At 43.6% G+C, this 24,933-nt stretch overlaps 1 protein-coding gene across 4 annotated transcripts in view; it reads right to left on the reverse strand.

Annotated features, from left to right (window-relative positions):
- LOC121290340 (uncharacterized protein C21orf62-like) overlaps nt 1-24,933 on the reverse strand; it is an 83,836-nt gene that overhangs the window by 16,892 nt on the left and 42,011 nt on the right. Inside the window, exon 1 of one of the 4 annotated variants that reach the window (XM_041210685.1) lies at nt 1,625-1,656. The exons of the other annotated variants lie outside the window; for them this stretch is intronic. The gene's annotated coding sequence lies outside the window, so the exon portion shown is untranslated. Of the gene's footprint in view, nt 1-1,624; nt 1,657-24,933 lie in introns of those variants that run through there. 4 annotated transcript variants of the gene reach the window in all.

Consider the following 24,933-nt stretch of genomic DNA (forward strand, 5'->3'; position numbering starts at 1 on the left):
ATGCAAGTGATAGAAACAATATTTTTGTGACTCATTTTCATAATACAGGTTCTGCCAATGTGACACAATGATATTATGTTGAATATTTCCAAATAACTTGTGGAACAAGTTATCAGGTGTGGCAGCATCCTTTTAAAAGCAACTGACTATGACAGTAAAATGGCCTTGTTCTGAATTTTCAGATTAAATTATGCTACTTTTACTTGCACATAGGAATAGGAGTAAAACATTCATCCCCTTGAGCCTGTTCTATCATTCAATTAAATAATGGCTGATCTGTACCTCAGTCAATTCATTCATTTTATTTGGCATCCCTTGATACCCTTATCCAACAAAAATCTTTTGATCTCAATAATGAACTACTCAAATTGACCCAGCATCTACAGCCTTTTTTATTAACTGAATAGCAATTGTGATTAACTATGTGCAGTTGGAGGGCACTGATAGGGTTGTTACTTGAGCACATATAGACACTTAATGACACTAGGAGGAAGGTTGAATTAGGAGCTATACTGGTACCTATAATGTTTCACTCTGTGAATAAATCTAAATTGAGTAAAGATTAGCTCTGGTTCATCCTTCCCCAACTGGCTATCAGAGCTTGAACACTTGAGGGAGAGACTTCCAAATTCCCATTACGCCTTGTGTGAAAAATTCCTTCCTAATTCCACACCTAAATGGCCTGCTTCTAATTTTAAAATTTTGCCCTCCTCTGGATTTCCCCCACCAAAGGAAATATCTCTCTTTACAGTAGCAGTTGTAGCTCAGAGGTTAGTACGCTGCCTCTGAGTCAGAAGGTAGTGGGTTGAAGTCCTACTCTCAAAGACAAAGTTGGAGGTGTCATTTTTAGAATGAGATGTTAAATCAAGGCCCTCTCTCAGGTGGATGTACAAGATCCCATGGCAATATTTTGAAGAACAGTTCTCCTGGGTGTTCTGGACAATATCGATCCCACAGCCACTAAAAATAAATTAACTGTTCATTATCACATTACTGTTTGAGAGACCTTGCTGTGTGTAAATTGATTGCCACATTTTCTGCATTACAAAAGTGATAACACCTCAAAAGTATTTCATCGGCTATAGAGCACTTTGAGACATCCTAAGGTTGCAAAAGGCGTCATGTAAAATGCATTCTTTCTTTCCCTTTTACCCTATTGAATCCTTTATCATTTTAAATATCTTGATTATGCCACCCATAATCTTCTATATGCTCAAGCCAAATTTTACAACCTGTCTTCATAATGTAACCCTTTAAGTATAATTTTGGTGAATCTGCACTGCATCCCCTTTAGCCAATATCCTGCGGTACAGTGTTAAGATACTGAAGACTGTGCAATCATCAGCGAACATTCCCACTTCTAGCCTTATGTTGGAGAAAATGTCAATGATGAAGCAGTTGCAGATGATTGGCCTGAAACACTACCCTGAGGAACTCTTTCAGTGATGTCCTGGGACTGGGATGATTGGCCTCCAGCAACTACAACTATCTTCTTTTGTGCTAAGTATAACTTCAACCAATGGAGAATCTTCCCTGTGATTCCAATTGAGTTCAGTTTTACTAGGGCTCCTTGCTGCTACGCTCAGTCAAATGCTGCCTTGATGTCAAGGGCAATTACACTCACCTCACCTCTGGAATTCAGCTCCTTTGTCCATGTTTGTACCAAGGCTGTAATGAAGTCAGGAGCAGTGGCACTGGCGGAACCCAAACTGTGAATTGGTGAGCAGGTTGTTGCTGAATATGTGCCACGTGATAGCCCTGACATCCCATTCCATCACTTTCTTAATAATTGGGAATAGACTGATGGGATGGTAATTGAGTGGATTGTATTTGTCCCTTTTTGTGGATAGAACATTCCTGGGCAATTTTCCACATTGTTTGGTTGATGGCAAAGTTGTACCTCTTATTTTCCTAATAACTTGAAATCCTCATCCTTAATTTATCTTTCTTAATTTTATTTATAACCTCAACCCACGTACAATGTTTACAATCTCCAATCACCTTATAGCTCACTTTGAACATTTTGTTCCTCTGACTTCATCCTTTCCTCTTCCCTCTCCTTTGCACCAACATTTGTGGCATAGGGTTTCAGCTTTCTTAGTCCTACTCTCTAGATCTGTCTCCTCGAATTTTTTGACTTCACTTTTTCTTTAAAAACTTCCTCAAAACCCAGTTCTTCAATTAAGCTTTCCTCCTAATCTCTGCATTCCCCAATCAGCATCCATTTTTCTTAGGCTTCCTTGTGTTGCCTTAGTACATTTTCTCAGATAAAGCAATATCTAAATAAAGCTTGTTGTTATTATATCTTTAACTTTGTTTTCATGATGTGCTTTTCAGGCTTCTCTGTATCATATTCTTTTTACTTACATGTCCATTAAGAGTGGAAGGAAAGCATCTCACAACACCTGGCATCACTCACTCCACCTGGTGCAAGCAGCAACACATCAGTTTACACCAGGGGTTTTACCTAGGTTGCACTTTGGATTAATTCCACCATAAAAAGTGCGGAAAAGCACTCTGCTGATTGCAAGGCTAGTTGGCATCCATCCTCAGCTGCAGGGTCCTAAGATCAGGACCACCATGGACCTTGTGTTTAATACAACGACACTACTAACATTCTCTGGAGTCATTAGACAGTGTGCCAAGAAAAATTTGACAGAAAAGTGGATGAGTCCACATGTCCACCTCAATGCAATATGCACAAGGGTTTTCCATCATTGGGGTCCACCATGGAGTGTGTGCAAACTGCAGAGATATAGGTAGCCGAGTCCCCAATGTCAGGGATCCTTTACATGGTGGGAGAATATCTGCTGAATAATTACACTGCTGTTATGAAGACTCTGGGCTTCATTCTCTAAGGGACACTTATTTCACACCCCTTCGTGGATCGCCATCCTGATGTTGGTGGAGGGGCTGGTGCGCTCCAGCGATCCCTTGAGTGATGCAGCCGGATCTCTTTACTCTTGGTAGGGGCACCCGTGGCAGCAAGGTTGGGATGAGGTGCCTGACAAAGTGCAGGCCAAAAAGCTCTCAATGGCAGAAAAAGCGAAAGAATGCTGTGTATCTCACTGGCTGAGAAGGCAGAAGAAGGCTACCGTGGTGAGGTGATCCTGGTCATCGTGGTTCGACACATCACCAAAATCTGATCAGCAACCCGTTAAGATTGTGTGGACAATGATGGCGCTCCAAGGTCCCCACATTAAGCTAAATCATGTAAAGCTTCCATTGGGGTCCATTTGTCAAGTCCTGTGATGATGGATGATGGCAACTGGGACAGGATTGCAAACCTGGGAGTCCCTAATCAAGAACTTGCAGACAGGTGACAGATACGTGAAGGTTGTTGAACACTTGTGTTGTGACTGACGTGTCGTTGGGCAGTAGTATCTGTGACTGAGCAGTCGTCTTTAGGATACCCTCTGCTCACCCCAAATGGGGTGGGGGATAAAAAGACGTGACACTTTCCCATGACTGGGGAACCGCAACCTACGGGATCACCATCTTTGTGGTCAAAGAAAGAAACTTTTAAATTTTGCAACTTTGAATGTTAAAACACTCATGGATAATCTCAAGAGTAACCATCTCGGAAGATGAACTGCAATCGCACCACGTGAACTATTAGCACTTCATCACGTCATCAGCACTTACGCCCTGATCCTCAACTCTGATGAAGATGCCAAGGAAAAGTTCTATTCTTATCTCGATAGATTCCTCATTGAAATCCAAAAAGAAGAAAAGATCATCCTTCTGGTGGGCTTTGATGTCCAGGTCGGCCATGACTCTGATGTCTGGATCCGAAAAACTGAGAAAAATGTGCTGGGAAAAGCTAATGGAAATGGTGTCCTCTGACCGACAAAATGTGCTCAGCATGCTCTCATTATAACAAACATCCTCTTCCACCAGAAGGACAACTACAAAACCACATGGAGAAGTCCTATACCAAAGCATTGGCACTTCCTCAGATTATGTCACTGTTAAAGTCAAAGATAGAAGTGATGTCTTTCTCACTTGATCCATGTGGGGGACTGTTGCCTGCTGGAAAGGTCATGGAGTTGCTTTATAGGTGATGAACATCCACCTAGCACCAAGTCATCTCAAGGCCCTAAAGTCCAAGATGAAGAAGGTCAATATCTTAGCCCTAAAGCAGCCTGACCAAAGAGAGCAATTCCAAGTGCACCATACAACCAATCTGGAAAGTCTTCACATATTCAACTCAATTCCAGAGCAGTGGGATCAAATAAAATTAACTGTACCAGACTCTTGTGCCCAGACCATTGGGTTCGAGCACCACCATCACCAGGACTGGTTCGATGAAAATTATGCTGAAATATGTGACCTCAAAGAACAAAAGCTTTCATTGATTGGCAGGGCAACCCAAGGTAGTAAGTCAAGAAGGTGGCATTGCGATAGCTCAAGGCTGACACCCAAAAAAATCTGGAAGACATGGGACATATGGTGCAAAGAGAAAGCCTGAACGATCCAACAATATGCTGACCATCATGACATGTGAAGCTTATTTGAAGCCACCCAGGCCATGTATATGCCAAGGTCAAATGGACAAAATCCTTTTCATTCACAGGATGGTGTTTCTCTTCATAAGGATGACAATGCCATCCGTCAATGCTGGAAAGAACATTTTCAACAACTCCTCAACCATGGACCCGCGCACAGTAGCAGCTGATACTCTCCAGTACCATGTAGTAGAATACTTGAGTGAACCATCTTCGATGGGAAGAGCTGCAACAAGTAATCAAACAGAAAAACAACAAAGCCTGTGGTTATGATATATTTCAGCTGAGGTCTTCAAAGCTGGTGGACTTTTTATTAACATCAAGACTCTTTTCATTCTTTGCACCCACCACCTCCCCTCATCTCCCAACCACGCACCCCACAACTTCAGGAATGCGACAATTGTAACAACCATCAAGAAGGGAGATAAATTATTCTGTGGAAATTATAGAGTTATTTCCCTCCTGACCATAGCAGGAAAAATCCTGACATATATTTTCCTGAATCACCTACTTCCTGTGGCTGAGGAAATCATCCCAAAGTCATGGCGTAGCTTTAGACTTTCCAGAGGAACCTCTTTTTCTCGACTCTCAAATGGCCAATGATCCAGGGGAGGACAAAGAAAACATTTCAAAAACACTCTGAAGCTCTCTCTCCTTGAAGCTGAGTGGTATTGACATTAATGATTGAGAGGAGCTTGCTACCAGTTGTGCAAAATAGTGTCAACTTGACATTGAGCCTCATCGTGCTTTGAGTTGCAAAGTCTTAATGATGAGGCAGAACGGTGGCAGAAAAGGAAAGAAAAAGAAGCAAATCCTGCACTCCAGATTGCACTACCTTATGGCACACGCTGCCCCATGTACCGAAAGATTGGTGGGTCAAGAATTGACCTGTTCAGCCACAGGAAGACCTATGACAGAAACACATGACCCTGAATTGACGTCATCCTCAAATCAAGGGAAATCTGGTGGTGACTACTCCTCTCAAACTTCAACTTTCTGGAGGTATGGATTGAAAGATCCATTTTAAAGTCTGTCACAAGACTTCTTACTCAGAAGGCTGTTAGCATGCAGGATGGGACATTACTGGAGGTTGCTGACTCATAGGCCAACATGTTGGAAGACGTAAACAAAAGCAGAAACAGAAATACCTGGAAAAACTCAGCAGGTCTGGCAGCATTGGTGGAGAAGAACACAGTTGACGTTTCAAGCTCATGACCCTTCAACAGAACTAAGTAAAAAAGAGGTGAAATATAAGCTGGTTTAAGGGGAGCGGGGGTGGGGGGGGGGGGGGGTGGTGTTGGTGGTGTTGTTTGGACAAGCAGCCAGTAATAGGTGGAGATAACCAAAACATGTCACAGACAAAAGGACAGAGAGGTGTTGAAGGTGGTGATATTATCTAAAGGAATGTGCTAATTAAGAGTAGAAAGCAGGACAGACAAGGTACAGATAACCGTAGTGGGGGTGGGGTGAAGAAATACTAAAAGGGCTAAAAGGTAGAGATAAACAATGGGTGGAAATACATTTAAAAATAATAGAAATAGGTGGGAAAAGAAAAATCTATATAAATTATTGGAAAAAACAAAAAGGAGGGGGAAGAAACGGAAAGGGGGTGGGGATGGAGGAGAGAGTTGAAGATCTAAAATTGTTGAACTCAGTATTCAGTCCGGAAGGCTGTAAAGTGCCTAGTCAGAAGATGAGGTGCTGTTCCTCCAGTTTGCGTTGAGCTTCACTGGAACAATGCAGCAAGCCAAGGACAGACATGAGGGCATGAGAGCAGGGTGGAGTGTTGAAATGGCAAGCGACGGAGAGGTCTGGGTAATGCTTGTGGACAGACCGAAGGTGTTCTGCAAAGCGGTCACCTAGTCTGCATTTGGTCTCTCCAATGTAGAGGAAACAGCACTGGGAGCAACGAATGCAGTAGACTAAGTTGAGGGAAGTGCAAGTGAAATGCTGCTTCACTTGAAAGGAGTATTTGGGCCCTTGGACGGTGAGGAGAGAGGAAGTGAAGGGGCAGATGTTGCATCTTCTGCAGTTGCATGGGAAGGTGCCGTGGGAGGGGTTGAGGTGTAAGGAGTGATGGTGGAGTGGACCAGGGTGTCACGGAGGGAACGATCCCTATGGAATGCTGCCGGGGGAGTGAAGGGAAGATGTGTTTGGTGGTGGCATCATGCTGTAGTTGGTGGAAATGGCGGAGGATGATCCTTTGAATGCGGAGGCTGGTGGGGTGATAAGTGAGGACATCATGTTTCTGGGAGGGAGGAGAAAGCGTGAGGGCGGATGCGCCGGAGATGGGCCGGACACAATTGAGGGCTCTGTCAACCACCGTTGGTGGAAAACCTTGGTTAAGGAAGAAGGAGGACATGTCAGAGGAACTGTTTTTGAAAGTGGCATCATCAGAACAGATGCGACGGAGGCGAAGGAACTGAGAGAATGGGATGGAGTCCTTACAGGAAGCGGGGTGTGAGGAACTGTAGTCGAGGTAGCTGTGGGAGTCGGTAGGCTTGTAATGGATATTGGTGGACAGTCTATCATCAGATATTGAGACAGAGAGGTCAAGGAAGGGAAGGGAAGTGTCAGAGATGGACCATGTGAAAATGATGGAGGGGTGGAGATGGAAGCAAAATTAATAAATTTTTCCAAGTCCCGATGAGAGCATGAAGCAGCACTGAAGTAATCATCGATGTACCGGAGAAAGGTTTGTGGGAGCGGGCCGGAGTAGGACTGGAACAAGGAATGTTCCACATACCCCATAAAGAGACAGGCATAGCTGGGGCCCATGTGGGTACCCATAGCCACACCTTTTATTTGGAGGAAGTGAGAGGAGTTAAAGGAGAAATTGTTCAGTGTGAGAACAAGTTCAGCCAGACTGAGTGGTGGATGGGGATTTACAATCTGAATGCCATGATGTTGAGACCCAGCAGCCAGCCATCTAAATTCCTCCTGTTACTAAGGAACATCCAGTAGAAGAATAAGATTAGGTCCAGGAGCACACAAATCACACACCATTAGAAAAGTCAAACATGAGGTTAAAAAGCATTCACCATATGGACCTAGCATAACATTTTATTGTACCGTACTTCAAGCATATTTGGAGACTTTTCTTAGGATGGTGGTTGAATTAGTCCCGGGGCCAATATGGCAAATGTGTATTTGACTGGAAAATGTATATAATTACAGAAATGAGCTGACCAAGGACATAACATTGAGTGGCTGAAAGGATAGGGGTGCTGAGTGGGGTGGTGGTGGGAGGGGGTGGGGCTGTTAATGCATTGGATAGATGAGGCAAAGATATTGTCCATTACAATGTCTAGAAGAAGAGCCGAGCAGAAATATAGTGAAAGGACATCTGAAATAGAGGCATGATACTCAGTTTGAAGGTAACTGACAGAGTTTGCAGCATGCCATTCCTTGCTATGCTCTTTTAGGTAGGTGAAAGAACGGTTAGCCTGATTTGACAGCAGTGCAGTATACTTTCAATCCATCCAAAGGGCGGAAGTAACTAACACAATTATCAATACTTGATTTAAATTTCAGGTTGGTTGTAGCAGATGCAAAATCTGCAGCTGGCTCCCTGATGACCTGCCTATGGAGGCAGTTGTCCTCAGCCATCTTCAGGTAGTCATGTCATGATCTGAAGGATGGTTTATGGAATCATGGTAGGTGCAGCCAAGCCACAGTAGCCTAGGTATCTGCTGATCTCCCTTGTTTACCTTCATTCAACTTGAGTCACTTCAGCTACAACATGTATTTTGGGACATATTGCAGCCAAGTCCCCATCATAAATTTTACTTTCATTTGTTGCTGCCATGGGACTCTTCAGCTTGCAACACAGTTACGTTATGACTGCCCAAGCATCCGTGGTGGTTCATATTGAAAGATTTTTGTAAGCCATTTTTAAAATCTGTTCCTGTTCTGCTAAAAGTCTTATAAATGATTCAATTAAAGCCAATTTTCCACTGACTTAGTGGGACATAAAGGACTTTTTTTTTGAGTCATTTAAAAAAAAACTTTCCAACCCAGCTCAGACTGCTGCCCCCCCATGCCAAATGGTGTTGTCCAAACCTGGGCCTTTCTGATCCCGAGGTACTTGAGGGTATCCTGCAGTTTCCTTCATTGAAAATCAGCAGCGTATCCCCAGCCTCTGATCCTCCAAGCTATGCAAACCTCAGTTCATTGAAAACTCTTCTGCTTGTGTCCTATTCTTGCACAAGACCTTATCCATGGTTTCTGTCATTGCTGACTTACTTTGGCTCCCTGTTCCCTAATGCTTCCAATTTAAAATTAATATATTAGTTCCTTCATGGCTTTTCCCCTCCCTATCTCTGTAACTTCCTGAGTTCAACAGCCTCCTCGAACTGCATTGGGTTAAAAACTCCAGCATCACAGTTACAAGACTACTGTAAATATCCTATTTTTCAAAGCAGCGGCTAGCAATTTGAATAAGGGAATAGAAAGTGGGTTGTTGCTTTCATGATCTGTTCAAACCCCAAACACACAGCTTTTGTTAGTTCAGTGAATACTGGGCTTTATGGTTTGTTTTCTTTCAATTAATGAAGCCCTTGGTATGTTGTTTGTGGAATATATTTCATCACCATGGTGATCTTTTGCCACTGGACCTCCTTCATTTGCTTTCCCAAGTGGAAATCCAATTTTTAATGTGATACAATTTGGTTCCTGCACTAAAAAACTCTGCATAATATTAGCTGCTTGCTCATGACACTGCTTGTGGCTAATCCGGAATCTGAAACATTGCTGTGATGTTTAACGTGGTCCAATTTCAAGACAGGGAGTGGAACTGAATGGAGGGCAGGCAAGTGGAGCATGGGAGGGTGCTGGGGAGTGGAGAATTAGTGGCCTGGGAGTGGAGCACAGGAAGTGGGGACCTGGGGAATGGAGCATACTGGGATTTAGGGGTGGAACAAAGTCAGGAGTGAGAAGTGGGGCACAGTAGAAGTGGTAAGGGGAAGAGACTGGATCAAAGAAGTGCAGACAGGGGATGAGACCTTGAACGAAGTAGGAGCTTACCTATTCAAGCCAGCACATCACAGCTTCCAGTTTGTACCTGTCCATATAACTTAAGGAATTTTTAAAGATTTATAGCAAGGCTTACCAGTCATTGAGCATGCTGAGATTTGCTTTTTAACCTTGGCCCTTTCAATGGAAAGCTATTGAGAACAAAAACCTCAGGGGAACCATTTTTAGGAGTATTTAGATTTTTAGAAATTATATAAGACATCAGAATGAGTAAAAGCATGAATTCCAAAACTTCCTGAGGTAACATTGAACGCAAAAATATTATATGAGCTGATAGCTTGGAACTGCAGCCAACAAGCACAGTATGTGAGCTAACACACGCATACAGTTGAGGAGAAAACTTGCAATGGCCTGCTTCTCCTGCCACCTCTTTGCACATATATTCTTCATCCTTCAGCTGTGATTAATGAATCCCCTAAAAATATAATTCTTTCTAACTCTTATGGACCCTGCCTCAAACTGAAGGACACAAAAGAAAACATGGCACAGCTCAACATGTTGGACATGGAAATTCGGGCAATTTTAAATAACCTGACAATATTTGTTAAATAGCCAGTGTCGTTGGACAATTAACTGGTTCAGAACTCAGGCAGTATTGCCAGTGGGATAGTATCTTCATGTATGCTTATAATAACACATTTACAAAGATTCATCTAAAACAATATCTGTGTATTGCAGTGGGTTATCACAACATTTGGGACTGTTTAGAATGATGACTCTACTAAGCAATAGTGCAATGAGTTTACAAACTGTGGATATCACAGTAAAATTTTGACCCTGAATAATAGGGAATGGTAGAGGTAAGCAAACCCTCTGTTAAAAAGAAAATAAAATCACAACTTAAAAGAAATGAAACAACTGCACCTTATTTTGAGTCAGAAAGCATTTACATTCACAAGGAACTTTGAATTCATCTTTAATCCTAATTGAAAGCAAAAGCAGAAAAATCATTGGTTCTTCTGATTTCATTAATGATTCATTATAATTATAATAGAAATTGTCATGTCTTTTCAAGTGTTCTGACGTGAATTGCCATATTTCAAGTGCATCAGCTGCAAGGGCGAAGAGGTTATTTAGGGTATGCTGACTTGGATGGGAGTTTACTAGGCTTTCCACTCTCCACTGATTTGTTGGCAAAGCCATCAGCCGTCATGACTTTATGTACGAAAATATTTTCCCTTTACATCCTTTCACCTTATGAAAACTCTTATAACTGTAAAACGTTTCCAAACCCATTGTGCTAACCCCAGCTACTGTCACCTTGCCAGTCTTCCTTCAGCTGCTGCTCAGTATCTGATTCTGCCCACCCTTCATCCCTTGTAAAATTCCTTGGGATGTATCACTATATTGTTGTATAGTAATGCAAGGTCTGTCAGCAGAGGAATGGAGCCTGAGCTGTCAGATAATTGATTGTGAGTATGTGTTCACTAGCATGTGCAAATCTCACCTGTATCCATGCAGAACCCCGACAATTTGGGCTAAATTGGATAGCCCTTGAAGTCAGGTGCAGAGATCATGATGTGCGATTCCCACACATGTTCAAAGTGATGCAGGCAGCACATAAACCTTGTGCTGCGTGCTAATTATAATGATTTGTGACATGCAGCCCAGCACTGAAGACATTACTGAGTGGCTGCATGGCTGAGCATGGGCCCAGGTTCATGTGAGGCTAAGATCACTTAAAGCTAGCCTGCACTACTTAAAGTCAGACTGCACCCCTAAAAGGTGAGCAGCACTCTGGCTGTAGCAGGGACTGAAGTTGCTTGAAGAAGAAAGTAGAAGACCGGAAGGAAGCAGCAGAAATGGCACAAAATGACGGAGAGCATGCCCCAAGGGTCTTGGAGGCTGCACTGTAGACATTGGGTGGAATCTTCTGCTCTCTCTGGTGGTGAGCTTGGAGGCGGCAAGGGCATTTAATTAGGCAGAATGGTGCCGTACTGGAACGCTGTCACCTACCTGTCTCTGCCAGAATTAAGTTCTGGATGGGAAGGCCCATGGCCAACCTTCCCCATCACCAATGCCCTTTAGGTTGCCAATTATTGACCAGTTAAGGGCCTCATTCTGCCATCATGGTATTAACCCAGCTGCAGGTGGGCCTGTCACCATGCGATGTGCATGACAGCTAAAAATGTGCAGCCAGCTTGTCACCTCCAGGGGAACTGGGGGTCAGGGGGGAGGGGTGTTCCTTTGATCAGAGGCACTCAGTGCGTGATTGAGGGACTGGACATCGAGAAGTGGGGGGTTTGGTGGGGGGGCCCTGAAAACCACCCCACTTCCCTCGATGCTGACCTCCCAGCAGCCCTCTCCCTGCAACACCCACCCCACGAAACCCACTTTCCACCCAGCATTACTTAGCTGTGACCTGGGTCACTCCGTGATCCTGGGACTCCAGTAGGTTTTTTTCCAGCAGTAGTCACGCTCCCCCCCCCACACCATCACCCCAGTGGCGCTGCTGGGCACCAGAGCTGCCAGCCTCTAATTGGTCAGCAGCTCTCAGTAGTGAGACTTCTACACCCCAGAGTCTTGATTCCAGGGGAAGGCCAGCTGCTGGCCTTGCCACCGCCTGATTGGCTTGTGGTTTGGTGGGCTTCCCCGAAATGACGCAGTGAGGTCTCTCACCAGCTCTCCAGCCAGCAGGTGGGACCTCCAATGCCTCTACAAAATTTTACCCCTTGGTCTATGATGTGGGCAGGGAGCTGGGAGTTCCTCATCCTACAGGGGCCGCGACGCCCTCCAGACAAGTGTTGAGAAGGTAGTGAGAGCAGGTGGCTGATGTGGTCTATGCTGGTGCGGGGCTCAGGATGCAGGACCAAAAGAAGTTCAATGAACCCCCACGAGTTGTCAAAGTCAGTGAATGCATTTTCACATTCCATATTCTACCAATTGCAGCACTGACCTCACACACTGCTCTGTTCGCCAGACCGACTTCATTCACCAACCAACAATTAATTTTAACCACAAGTGAAATCTAGCATTATGTCACCCCCCCCCTTCACTTAGCACTGCTGGAAGCTGCACACTCATATCTTACAGCTTTCACACACTGCCAGCTAATCAACTGTGGCTGGCATATCACTCAAACACATAGCACCACACTTCACTGATACACTCCCCTCTCTTTTGGAGAACAAGTAGGCCCATAATAGACAGAAGCAGCAGCTAAACAATGTGGGGCTGGTATGACTGAGCATTCTGGCCCCCTGGAGGAGATGGTGCTGGAGTAACTGGAGCTACTGTCACTGAGGCCATGGCCAGCAATGCCACTGAGGCCATCGAGGATCATTCAATCTGACTCTCATACTGGCATTATACAAATTTTAGAGGGTAGAGTAGAGGCAGCATCTGCACATGATGAGTATCTGGGCATGAGTGGGCAGCAGCCAGGGCAGGGGGAAAGGATCACGTGGCTGCCAGCTCCCCAGGGGGTGAGGTCACACATGAGCTCTGTGCAGAGGAATTGGATGAGGAAATTGGTTAGGTGTTTTATAGAAAAAAGCTATTGGACATGTACAATGAAATGCTTGTTGCTTTGGCTGGTCTTCCAAAAGATCTGTTGTCACTGTCAGGGAGCATGGAGGAGTCTGGATCCAACTTGGCACAGGGCTTCATGCAGAGCTTGGAGCCCATCCTTTTCAGTGTGGAAATGGTGACCAACACCATGACAGCACCTCCAGGCCCAACCATGATGTAGCCCCTGATGACCGATCTCTCAGCTTTCATTGCAGAACAGGCAATGAAAGCTGAGAGATCCACACAACATCCGAATGCTGCAGTGGAAGCTCAGACTGATGTCATGAAATCTCAGTTCAGTGCTATGCAGGGTAAGACTGCTGCCATCATGCTCAAGGGGGCTTTCACAGCAGCCCAGAAATCTGTGCTCCAGCAGAATTGCTAAGGGTCCACTCTGGCAGAGTGGCGGTGGCTCTGAGGAGCCTGAATCTGCTGCTGTCTCTCATGATGGCATTTTCTCCCATCACTGCCACTCCACCTGTGCTATTGTTGTTGACTGTCAGCCAGTCAGCCCACAGTGCTGCCGCCCATGCTGAGGTGGAGAACTCTGAATCAGTGTCTTAAAGGTCCAGAGCCACTGAGGGTGTTCTGCAAGGCCATATGATTGTCCCTCACTGAAAATCAGTAGCTTTCTGCCAACCATGCTGCAGTCACTGGGATAATACTGTATTGAGGCGCTAGATCAGGAAAAGGCTCTGCAAGACAATCACGAAGGGAATGCACAAGGGTAAATGGCTGAGTACTGAACTGAGCATTGGATGCTCTGTTGAATAAAATTGGTATAGTATAGTTGTTTTTGTTTCAGAATTGTGATTGAAACAACGTTGTGATGGTCCATCACAGAGAGATGCTAATGTGTGAAACTGATGAATAACAGGGATCTGGGGTTTACTTCAGGGCAGCTAGAGTCTGATGATGTGCACACAGGCAGCCCTTCCAGAACGTGGATATGTCGGCTTCCTCCTCCCCTTTTCCTCCACCTTCTCTTCCCCCTTCTTGCTCCTCCTCTTTTTCTCCCATCTCATGCACGCTCCTCCTGTTTCTGTCTATTTAGAGAAAAGGGAATGAAGTCCTGTATCCTGCCATACAAAGCATCTGTTATCTCCCAGATGTTTAACCAGTCTATTGGAGTTCTTTGAAGAAGTAACATGTGCTGTGAATAATGGGGAACCAGTGGATGTGCTATACTTAGATTTTCAGAGGGCATTTGATAAGATGCAACGTCAGAGCTTATTAAGGAAAATAAAAGCTCATGGTATAGTGGATAACCTATTGGTACAGATAGAAGATTAGCTAGCTAACAGGAAACAGAAAGTCAGCATAAATGGGTCTTTTTCTGGTTGGCAAGATGTAATGAGTGGTGTGCCACATGGATCAGCACTGGGGACTCAACTCTTCACAACTTACATAAATGCTTTGGGCGAAGGGACCGAAAGTATGGTTGCTAAATTTACTGATGACAAATGGAGGTAGGAAAGTAAGTTGTGAAGAGGACATAGGGAGGCTACAAAAGGATATAGATTGGTTAGGTAAGTAGGCAAAGATCAGGCAAATGGAGTATAATGTGGGAAAATGTAAATTGTCCATTTTAGCAGGAAGAATAAAAAATAAGTATATTATCTAAATGGTAAGAGATTGCAGAGCTCTGAGGTGCAGAGGGATCTGGGTGTTCTAGTGCATGAATTGTAAAAGATCAGTATGTAGGTACAGCAAGTAATTAGGGAAGCTAATAGAATGTTATTGTTTATTGTGAGGGCAATTGAATACAAGAGTAGGGAGTTTGTGCTTCAGTTGTACAGGGCACTGGTGATACCAATACTATCTACAGTATTAGTCTCCTTATTTAGGGAAGGATGTAAATGCATTGGAAGCAGTTTAGAGGAAGTTTACTAGGCTAATACCAGGAATGGGTAGGTTGTCTTATGAGGAAAGCCTGGACAGGCTAGGCTTGTATCTGCTGGAGGTTAGATGAGTAAGAGGTGAAGAAGGGAGTAGTACAGAAGGGAGGGAAAATGATATCTGGGGTACTGGAACAAACTGGGATGAGCAGAAACTGTACAGAAGGCACATCTTCACCCGAACTGAAATGGCTTCTATGAATTTGTGGAAAGGATGAATTGGATAGTAGAGGAGGATTTAGACTTGTAAAACTGATACAGCAATTGTTTTACAATGTTTAACCAATTTATTGGAGTTTTTTTGAAGGAGTCACTTGTGCTGTGTATAAAGGGGAACCAGTGGATGTACTGCACTTAGATTTACAGAACACATTTGATAAGGTGCCACATCAACGGTTATTGCAGAAAATAAAAGATCATGGTGTAGGGAGTTATGTATTGGCATGGATAGAAGATTAGGTAGCTAACAGGAAACAGGTAGCCATAAATGTGTCCTTTTCTGGTTGGCAGAATGTAATGAATGGTGTGCCACAGGAATCAGTGCTGGGGCCTCAACTTTTTACCATTTATATAAATGACTTGGCTGAAGGGACAGAGATCCGGTTGCTAAATATGCTGATGACACGAAGATAGGTAGGAAAGTAAGTTGTGAAGAGGACGCAAAGAGGCAAAGTGACATAGATAGTTTAAGTGGGAAAAGATCTGGCAAATGGAGTATAATATGGGCAAGTGTGAAATTGTCCATTTTGGCAGGAAGAATAAAAAAGCATATTATCTAAATATGAGAGATTTCAGAGCTCTGAGATTCAGGGGGATCTGGGTGTCCTACTGCATGAATCACAAAAGGCTAGTATGCAGGTACAATAAGTAATTACGAAAACTAATAGAATGTTTTTGTTTATTGAGGAGAATTGAGTGCAAAAGTAGGGAAGTTATGCTTCAGTTGTACAGGGCTCTGGTGAGACCACATCTAGACGACTGTGTACAGTACTGGTCTCCTTATTCAAGGAAGGATGTAAATGCATTGGAAGCAGTTCAGAGAAGGTTTACCACAATAATACCTGGAATAGGTGGGTTGCCTTATGAGAAAAGCCTGGACAGGCTAGGCTTGTTTCTACTGGAGGTTAGATGAGTAAGAGGCGATTTGACTGCAGCATATAGATCCTGAAAGGACTTGACAGGATGGATGTGGAGAGGATGTTTCCTATTGTGGGAGAATCTAGAACTAGGGGTCACCCAATAATAAAGGGTTGCCCATTTAAGACAGAGATGAGGATTTTTTTTTTCTCTCAGAGGGTTGAGAGTCTTTGGAGCTCTCTTCCTCAAAAGGTGGTGGAAGCAAAATCTTTGAATATTTTTAAGGCAGAGGTAGATAGATTCCTGATAAGCAAGGGGGTGAAAGATTATTGGGGGTAGGCAGGAGTGTGGAGTTGAGGCTAAAATCAGGTCAGCCATGATCTATTGAATGGCGGAGCAGGCTTGAGGGGCCGAGTAGCCTACTTCTGTTCCTAATTCATACGTTTGCTGTCACCTGGTCTAGCCTGGAAGGCTCTGAAAAAAGTTAGGACCATGATCACCTTGATGACCTCTGGCAGCGCCATCTTCACCCTGCTCTGAGGTGCACGTCTGGTTCCAAAAGGTGCCAGGGTTTTGTGATCACTGACCACTCCCTTGGTAAAACACAACAGTCAAACGCTCTTCTCCTGGCTCAGATGTCAGGTAGAAGAAGCACTCGCTGAAGAGTATAGGGTTTTCCTCTTTGTTCTCCTCTGCCCACATGCAACTTGTCTCCTTTGCTGCCTCTGCTCCATCTTCCTCTGATCCTGCAACCTAAGTGTGACCACAACAAAGCTCCATGACTGGGAGCAAATGGTATAACCAGAGACCTTGCAGGTGCAACCAACTCCTTCCCAATATCCAGTAGCACTTTTTCCAGATTTTACCAACTTTTAAGAACTCCTCCATACACCGAGTATTTCCACAAACCCAGTAAGAACCAGTAGAAATAATAAACAACTAACCTGTAATTTGGATGATGATGCCTTTAAATCATGCTCAGGGAGGCGGAGTTGGGGGAAGGGGTCTCTCGTGCTGCTAAACATTTTTTGAGCTGAGTGTTTTAAAACAGGTCAACGACTGGAGTGGTGAGGTCATAATGACAGGCCAGGCATCAGATCATCGTTAGATGCTGAGTAATGTAACGATCTGCCCGTTCTGCATACATTTGGCACATGCATGTATCGCATCCCATCCCACTAAGGCCCTTAACAACGTGATATTCTGCGCGGATTGCACTGGAAGTCGGCGGGAGCAGTGTAGATGCCAATTTTCTCCCATACCGGCAGCTGTAGTGCTGAAACTACCAGTACTCAGTGGGAGAGCCTTTTAAATTCTCCTCTGCAAAGGACATTAATTAAAATGCATTCCTTCAAGGCCTGCGTTGATGCATCATGTATTTTCTTTTATACGAAGAGTACATTGGACAGTTTAAGAAGTTTGTGGGGGTATTTTGCCTAATTTGCACATCATTGTAAGTATTGCCTCCTCCCAATGTGTTGGAGAATTTTGAAAAGTAATTCTTCCAATGTCTCATGTGCAACAGTCCGTGCCATGAGAAAGTTAATTAAAAGAAAGCCAAAACACGAACGTCAATAGATTCACAGGTTTGTTTACTTCTGTTTGGGTATGTCTTCACTGTTTAGGATTTTACAGCTGCCTGTAATCCACCACCTTTGGCGTTCAGTCAATGTTAGCCTGTTGGTTTGACTGGCAGACTGCTCCCTGGGATGCAATTGGTTTTGCCAAGTTGTCTTTCCCTGAGTGAGGCAGACTATTGGCATATAGTGTTTTGCATGGCAATCTGGCCAACAACAGGTCAGCGGCCTGAAAATTGATGATACTGAACATCATCTGAGGCTGTTTCTTTTTAACTTGTGGCCATCAGAGGCTGGATCTCCATCACAGCACAAATATAGCTGAGACAGAGCTGCCTTTGTGCTTCTGATGTCTTATGTATAGCTGTTCTATTAATAACTGTTGCCTCTTTCATTTCCCTCTGTATTTTCCATGTAGTCATTCAGTCAAAGCTTTCCTGTGGTTTAACTCTTCACAAAACCTGGTGTTGCTTAAACTTACACAAAACCTTTAGAATGAATGAGCATCTTTGCTGGAAACCTAAATTTGCTGGGATTCCATCCATTTACACACCACTTCTCCTGGTGAGGGTCATGATGGCAGTAGGTTGAGCAGAGCCAACCAGATTTCCCGTCCTCGGCCACAGATTCCAGCTCCTTCTGGGGGATCTCCCAGGTCAGCTGAGAGATGTAATCCTCCAGTGTGTCCTGAATTGGCCTCAAGCGTCAAGGCCTCAAGCCGTGCCCGGTACAGCTCTGGCGGGAGCCAGCCAGGGTGCATCCTTATCAGATGCCCAAACCACCTCAATTGGCCCCTCTTGATCAGAGGAGAAGCGATTGCCATACTCCTTACCCTATCCTGCGGAGAAACCTAATTTCTGCCACCGGTACCCACAATCTTATTCTTTTGGTCATTATCCATAACTCATGACCATAGGTGAGGACAGGGACGTAGATTGACCAGTAAACTGAGAGCTTTATCCTAAAACTCAGCTCCCACTTCACCACCATGGACTGGTAGAGCGCCTGCAAAACTGCAGCCGCCGCACTGACCTGCTGGTCAATCTCATGCTCCCCCCACCATCACTCACGACCAAGATGCCGAGATACTTGAACTCCCCTACTAAGGGGAGCTGTTCCCCATCACCTGGAGAGCGCAACCCACTCTTTTCCAGGAGTGAACCCTGGCCTCAGATTTGGAGGTGCTGATCCGCATCCCAGCCGTATTGCACTTAGCAGCGAAACGTTCAAGTTTCACTGGAGATCACAAGCTGATGAGGCAAGAAGCACAACATCATCTGCAAACAGCAGAGATGCCACCTTCAAGCCTCAACTGTACCTCGGCTGTGCCTTGATATTGTGTCATGGGATTATTAGTCAATATAAATGCATATCATGTGAAATACTGACAATTACTTTATGCCATTCAAATTTGGAGTAAGGTTTTTGGATACAATATTATTTGAGCCTCAATAAAAAAGGGCTAATATTAGTCTTCTTAATACTGTGTGACTTCCAGATTCTATTCTATCTGTTTGCATGGGACCTTGTGGGAGATAGTGACTGAAGGAATGCAGGACAATATCTTGGAAGCAGGACAACCTGACTGATTGCTTGGATGGGCAGAAGTCCCCGACATGAGAGGAGATCAGAAAAGAAAAGAGCAAAGCTTTTTAAAAAGCTAAATCCCAAACACCTGACTATAAATCTTTAAAACCATAACCTTTTAACTTTTTAAACCAACGTTGTCCTAAAGCTCATGATTTTTTCATTACAGACATTAGAATATTCCCCGTTGTACTCATAAGGAAAAATCAGAAACACTGGGGCTAAAAAATCTGCTCTTGTTTGCAGGGTGCAAAGGGTCAAGAGGAAATTCAAGGCCGGAAGTGACATGGACCTACTGCCAGCGGTTTCTTTCCAGGCAGTGCAGTGAGAAGAGAGGAGGTTCTTATGAGAGGGCCTTACTACAAGGCCAAAATAGAAGTGACTAGTACCCATGCTCTTCCTTCTGCTTTAAGCACCATCATGTGCTTACACACTTAAAAAAATGCACACAGAAGTCAGTAACAGTGCAGGTGCAGCAGAAAGCACTTCCTGTTATTCTTAAATCTGTCCATGTAGTGGTTTGGTAGGCGTTTCTCTTAGCTCTTTTCATTTTCTTTTGTTGCATTTTTACAACTGCGCTGCTTTTATTGAATTGTGTTTTAATTTGGATTTTCCCTCTTACCATCCACATACAAGGAAAGGTTTATTATGACGGACACTTTACTAAATGTCTCTTGCCCACAAGAAGCTACAAAACAATTGGGGTTTCTAAAAAGTCAGGTCTTCATTTACTTAACATGGTTTGCCCACAATGGTGGGTTCACAGATCCTTTTGGAGCTCCTTGAGCATTCTTTAGGTATCTACAATTAACCAAGGGTGCCTTTCTACAGGTTAGCATATTGCTTTCAAGGTGGCATCTGTCATATCAGCAGAAAAATATGCTGCGAGTGGCTAGACGTTGAAGCTGCACATGCATTCTCAAGGGCAATTAGGGATGGGCAATAAATGCTGGCCTAGCCATTGACGCCTGTATCCCACAAAAGAATAATAGAAAGAAAACAGTGACATTCACACAAATCGCATGCCAAACTGGGCAGCATTAAATGATTGTGGCCTCTCTCATTATGCCAGGAAACTGGTGCAGTCTGGCTGGTAGGGTTGACAAATATGTTAGGAACCCATTACACCTTGGTTCCTGCCCTTTATGCATTTATCAAAAATGACATGGGAACTGGTAGCAAGTGCATAATCCTGGAACTCCCTTCCTAACAGCACTGTGGGTGTACCTACACCACATGGACTGTAGCGGTTCAAGAAGGCAGCTCGCCACCACCTTCCTGCCTTTTCAATGGCAACTAGGGATGGGCAATAAGTTCTGGCCCAGCCAGCGAAGCCCACATCCTATGAATGAATAAAAAAAGATACACCATGTATAAAATGCTATGCAACTAAAGGAAACACGTCATATATATTTCCTATCATTTGAGTCCGAGCAAATCTGGGTGTAAGAGATAATTGTGCATCCCTGAAGTCTTGCGTCAGGGATAGATACAGATTTTAAAATACCCAGTTTCCTGAAGGTGATTGCTTGCAACATGTACCTCCAATTTTGTAAAAAGGGCTTCAGACCCTATCTACAATTGTAAAGTGTTTAACCCCTGCTTCACAGACTTGCCTTTAATGCCTATGAAGGAATGTTAATCAATGGCCCATAGAATCATCGAGTCATCGGGGTCTACAGCACCGAAAAAGGCCCTTTGGCCCATCGAGCCTGCGCCGGTCAAACAAGCACCTAACTATTCTAATCCCATTTTCCAGCACTAGGCCCATAGCCTTGTATGCCATGACATTGCAAGTGCACATCCAAATTTTCTTAAACATTATGAGGGTTTCTGTCTCTACAATGCTTTCAGGCAGTGAGTTCCAGATTCTCACCACCCTCTGGGTGAAAAAATTCTTCCTCACATCCCTTCTAAACCTCCTGCCTCTTACGTTAAACCTATGCCCCATGGTTATTGATCACTCCAACAAGGGGAAAAGATCCTTCCTGTTTACCCTATCTATGCCCCTCATAATTTTATACACCTCAATCATGTCCCCAGGGAAAATAACCCCAGTCTATCCAATCTCTCCACATAACCGAAACTCTCCAGCCCAAGCAACATCTTGGTAAATCTCCTCTGCACTCTCTCTAGTGCAATCACATCCTTCCTATAATGCAGATTCCAGAATGGATTCCAGATTGGGCTCAGGCCCAACCATCTTCAGCTGCTTTATTAATGATTGTCCTTTCATCATAAAGTCAGGAGTGGGTATGTTCACTGATGATTGCAAAATGTTTAGCACCATTCACGACTCCTCAGGTACTGAAGCAGTCCATGTCCAAATGCAGCAAGACCTGGACGATATACAGGCTTGGGCTGACAAGTGTCAAGTAACATTTGCATCACAGAAGTACCAGACAATGACCATTTCCAACAAGATAGAATCTAACCATTGCCTCTTGATATTCAATGGCATTATCTTCGCTGAATACCCCACTATCAACACCTTGGGGGTTATCATTGAACAAAAACTGAACTGGACTAGCCATATAAATACTGTGACTACAAGAGCAGGTCAGAGGCTAGGAATCCTGCACTGTGTAACTCACCTCCTGACTCCCCATAGCCTGTCCAACATCTATAAGGCACAAGTCAGGAGTGTGTTGGAATATTCTCCACTTGCTTGATTGAGTGCAGCTCCAACACCACTCAAGAAGCTTGTCACAATCCAGGACAAAGCAACCTACTTGATTGGCACCTCAACTACAAACATTCACTCCATCCACCACTGATGCACAGTAGCAGCAGAGTGTACCATCTACAAGATGCACTGTAGGAACTTACCAAGCCTCCTTAGACAGCACCTTCCAAAACCATGACCACTACCATCTAGAAGGACAAGGGCAACTGATACATGGGAACACCACAACCTGCAAGTTTCCCTCCAAGTCACTCACCATCCTGACTTGGAAATATATCACCGTTCCTTCACTGTCACTGGGTCAAAATCCTGGAACTCCCTCCTTAACAGCACTATGGGTGTATCTAAACCACATGGACTACAGCTGTTTAAGAAGGCAGTTCACCACCACCTTCTCAAGGGCAATTAGGGATGGGCGATAAATGCTGACCTAGCTAGTGAATCCCACGTCCCATGAATGAATAAAAATATGTGAACTGTTTAAAATGGAAATTGCATATTCCAGTTTCTAGACTACTTAACAACCGCCACCCTAGTAAGTTCAACCAAGTCAATTAAGCAAGATCTTCCTTTCAAGAAGCCATGTTAAACTTTACTATTAACCCATTTTCAATCAGTGCCTAGTGTATTTCTCATGATTGCTTCAAAATTTGTCTATAACTGAAGTCAAACTAATGGGCTTGTAATTCTCCATTTCTGAATTATTGCTTCTGTTAAATATTGGATCCCCTGTGAGTCCCTGGGAAACTAGACCCTATCTAATTGTCCCAGACCCTACCTAATTATTAAATATATGAGCAAGGGGCTGCCAGGGCACCAATCCCTCTTCCTTGAACACTGTTCAATGACTGCCATTGAAGCCAGCAGCCAATCTGTTATGAAATCCCTTTTTCTAGCCAGGGCTTTATCTGCACTGTTTGGACACTTTCAGCCTGTCAGTGGGGGTGGAGTACATGTCGAACAGGCAAGCTTTGTGAGAAGTAACCTTTACAACGTTGAAGAGATACCTGACACTGGTGGCTGTTATTGTGTTGCCAGATTCCTTTTAAGTATGTCATCTTCTTTTCCATCTGTTTCTGGGTCCTTTAGGTCGTGAGCACAGTGCTGACCTTGTTTACCACATGTTGCCAGGATTTGTGCAATGACCTCTTTTGGGGAAAGTGTCCTGTATCATCCATCAAAAATTGTACCAGTGTTGTTTTATGTTTTGTGCCTCAACACTGGATTTCCATTCACTTCTTATCTCCCTACTACTTGTTGTAAGAAGTGATAGCTCAGCAAAGAATTCCCATTGTTGTTAATGGAGGACACTCTGAGATGATGGCATAGTGGTATTGTTGCTGGACTAATAATCTAGAGACTCCAGGGTATTGATCTGGAGATCTGGGTTCCCTATCACAGTAAATGGTGGAATTTGAATTCAATAAAAAATCTAGAATTAAAAATTTAATTGATGATCATGAAACCATTGTCAATTGTTGTAAAAACCCATCGGGTTCACTAATGTACTTTAGGGAAGGAAATCTGCTGTCCTTCTTATCTGGTCTGGTTTGCATGTGACTTCCAGACCACAGCAATGTGGTTGATTATTAAATGCCCCTCTGAACAAGGGTAATTAGGGATGGGCAATAAATGCTGGCCTAGCCAGTGATGCCCACATCCCATGAATGAATAAAAATGCTGATGGAGCTGCATTTTCAGTGTAATCTTACTAGAACAAGTAAATCTGACACAGAATTGAATATTCTGAGATGAGTTGCTGGAAAACCAGACTTCTTGGTCAACCTCTGTGTCCTACTTTTGCCTTGATTTTACATTAGTCCCCATGTCTTGCTGATAATGATGAACCTGATGGGGCTCCGCTATAAGGTACTCCCAACCTTCAAGATAACTTAAGTATAGCTTTGAGATGCTAATTTGAAGCTAGTAGCTGCATGGGCCTTTGCTTCTGTCTATGGCTGCTGCTAGGGGATTATCAGCTGAAGATGGCAGCCTTCCTTGTTCTTGCCCATCCCCATTCATTATATCCAGTGAGAGGGGAATCACGAAGTGTAAGCCTTATAAGTTGCAATTGAATAGTTAAAAAAAAATGATCAGGGCAACTTACTGTGATTTCTTCTCAATCGGACAAACCTGGTTGGCCTTTAGTGCCTTCTTTAAATGGCTTCAGCATACTTCTAAAGTATTGCCAGCAAACAGGAATGTTACTTACTGATTTCCTATTAACAGCTAATTTACACTGTATGTGAAAGAAGGCACTCATTCTGTGCAAATCTGGATAAGAAAATAGTGCAATGGGCAGGAACTAATGGCTTCTTGAAATGATTTATTGTCCCCTATTTGCACAGTTCTTCCTGGCGAAGCCAATTTTGTTGCACTAACCTTTAAGTTTATATTCTTATACCAAGAACTATCAGTGAGGACTTGGATACAGGTGGTCTCCCTAAACAGGAAAGATTGTTGCATCAATAACCTATCAATCTACTTTCTCTTTTTACTGACACAGCCAGCTCACTGCAACAATGTCTACCACAATGCTTAAATCGGCTAATTCTGAGACCCTTTGCTCCCAGAGCTGGACTTGCAGGGAGTGCAGGTGGGATCATTTGGAATCCAATTTTGTAGCTCTTTCTCCAACTCCATTCCTTTTGAGTCCACTTCCCCCAGATAGATTGTAAATTTAAATTTAAATTTTGATGTGATTGGTGCAAGATGTATACAATTAAATTATTAATACCTATGAACTACTCTCCCATTGCAATATCAAAGTCCTTAAATTGTTCTACACTTTATATGTTAAATACTAAAATCTCTTTCAGCCTTAACAAAATTAAACTCCTTAAACAGAAAGGTTACAGTTTTGGCCACATCCAGTGCTACAAATGCATTATTTTTATCTTTGTTTTATGTAACAAACAATATTGAAAAGGTGCCATGGACATGGAATGTCAGTGTTGCCATAGCGAAGACAAATGCAGAACATGCTCTTCTAAGAAATGATGCTGCTTAAAAACTTCCAGCATTGCATAAGTGATATCTGAGAGGAGTTTATGTAG

Source organism: Carcharodon carcharias, chromosome 18 (assembly GCF_017639515.1).
Source record: "Carcharodon carcharias isolate sCarCar2 chromosome 18, sCarCar2.pri, whole genome shotgun sequence".
Lineage (NCBI taxonomy): Eukaryota > Metazoa > Chordata > Chondrichthyes > Lamniformes > Lamnidae > Carcharodon > Carcharodon carcharias.